The sequence below is a fragment of the Oncorhynchus tshawytscha genome, unplaced genomic scaffold, assembly GCF_018296145.1.
Source record: "Oncorhynchus tshawytscha isolate Ot180627B unplaced genomic scaffold, Otsh_v2.0 Un_contig_7734_pilon_pilon, whole genome shotgun sequence".
NCBI lineage: Eukaryota > Metazoa > Chordata > Actinopteri > Salmoniformes > Salmonidae > Oncorhynchus > Oncorhynchus tshawytscha.
The window spans coordinates 32,501-35,000 of record NW_024608380.1 but is presented as its reverse complement, the minus strand read 5'-3'; positions in this window follow the sequence as shown (position 1 = coordinate 35,000).

Sequence of the window (2,500 nt, the reverse complement as noted above, 5' to 3'; positions counted from 1 at the left end):
ACAAATCTGGCCTTTATGGAAGAGTGGCAAGAAGAAAGCCATTTCTTAAAGATATCCGTAAAAAGTGTTGTTTAAAGTTTGTCACAAGCCACCTGGGAGATACACCAAACATGTGGAAGAAGGTGCTCTGGTCAGATGAAACCAAAATTGAACTTTTTGGCAACAATGCAAAACGTTATGTTTGGCGTAAAAGCAACACAGCTCATCTCCCTGAACACACCATCCCCACTGTCAAACATGGTGGTGGCAGCATCATGGTTTGGGCCTGCTTTTCTTCAGCAGGGACAGGGAAGATGGTTAAAATTGATGGGAAGATGGATGGAGCCAAATACAGGACCATTCTGGAAGAAAACCTGATGGAGTCTGCAAAAGACCTGAGACTGGGGCGGAGATTTGTCTTCCAACAAGACAATGATCCAAAACATAAAGCAAAATCTACAATGGAATGGTTCAAAAATAAACATATCCAGGTGTTAGAATGGCCAAGTCAAAGTCCAGACCTGAATCCAATCGAGAATCTGTGGAAAGAACTGAAAACTGCTGTTCACAAATGCTCTCCATCCAACCTCACTGAGCTCGAGCTGTTTTGCAAGGAGGAATGGGAAAAAATTTCAGTCTCTCGATGTGCAAAACTGATAGAGACATACCCCAAGCGACTTACAGCTGTAATCGCAGCAAAAGGTGGCGCTACAAAGTATTAAATTAAGGGGGCTGAATAATTTTGCACGCCCAATTTTTCAGTTTTTGCTTTGTTTAAAAAGTTTGAAATATCCAATAAATGTAGTTCCACTTCATGATTGTGTCCCACTTGTTGTTGATTCTTCACAAAAAAATACAGTTTTATATCTTTATGTTTGAAGCCTGAAATGTGGCAAAAGGTCGCAAAGTACAAGGGGGCCGAATACTTTCGCAAGGCACTGTATCAGACTGACTCGGTATCTGTCTATTAACAGCAGGTAATGGTCTCATCCCAGTGGTCTCCGTACCTATCAGACTGACTCGGTATCTGTCTATTAACAGCAGGTAATGGTCTCATCCCAGTGGTCTCCGTACCTATCAGACTGACTCGGTATCTGTCTATTAACAGCAGGTAATGGTCTCATCCCAGTGGTCTCCGTACCTATCAGACTGACTCGGTATCTGTCTATTAACAGCAGGTAATGGTCTCATCCCAGTGGTCTCCGTACCTATCAGACTGACTTGGTATCTGTCTTATAACAGCAGGTAATGGTCTCATCCCAGTGGTCTCCGTACCTATCAGACTGACTCGGTATCTGTCTATTAACAGCAGGTAATGGTCTCATCCCAGTGGTCTCCCTACCGTACCTATCAGACTGACTCGGTATCTGTCTATTAACAGCAGGTAATGGTCTCATCCCAGTATTCTCCGTACCTATCAGACTGACTCGGTATCTGTCTATTAACAGCAGGTAATGGTAACATCCCAGTGGTCTCCGTACCTATCAGACTGACTCGGTATCTGTCTATTAACAGCAGGTAATGGTCTCATCCCAGTGGCCTCCGTACCTATCAGACTGACTCGGTATCTGTCTATTAACAGCAGGTAATGGTCTCATCCCAGTGGTCTCCGTACCTATCAGACTGACTCAGTATCTGTCTATTAACAGCAGGTAATGGTCTCATCCCAGTGGTCTCCGTACCTATCAGACTGACTCGGTATCTGTCTATTAACAGCAGGTAATGGTCTCATCCCAGTGGTCTCCGTACCTATCAGACTGACTCGGTATCTGTCTATTAACAGCAGGTAATGGTATCATCCCAGTGGTCTCCGTACCTATCAGACTGACTCGGTATCTGTCTATTAACAGCAGGTAATGGTCTCATCCCAGTGGTCTCCGTACCTATCAGACTGACTCGGTATCTGTCTATTAACAGCAGGTAATGGTCTCATCCCAGTGGTCTCCGTACCTATCAGACTGACTCGGTATCTGTCTATTAACAGCAGGTAATGGTCTCATCCCAGTGGTCTCCGTACCTATCAGACTGACTCGGTATCTGTCTATTAACAGCAGGTAATGGTCTCATCCCAGTGGTCTCCGTACCTATCAGACTGACTCGGTATCTGTCTATTAACAGCAGGTAATGGTCTCATCCCAGTGGTCTCCGTACCTATCAGACTGACTCGGTATCTGTCTATTAACAGCAGGTAATGGTCTCATCCCAGTGGTCTCCGTACCTATCAGACTGACTCGGTATCTGTCTATTAACAGCAGGTAATGGTAACATCCCAGTGGTCTCCGTACCTATCAGACTGACTCGGTATCTGTCTATTAACAGCAGGTAATGGTCTCATCCCAGTGGTCTCCGTACCTATCAGACTGACTCGGTATCTGTCTATTAACAGCAGGTAATGGTCTCATCCCAGTGGTCTCTGTACCTATCAGACTGACTCGGTATCTGTCTATTAGCAGCCTCTATACGACCAATGGGAGATAATAACAGCTACTACTGTTGTTGTCTCTGAGTTCACAGGATGAGG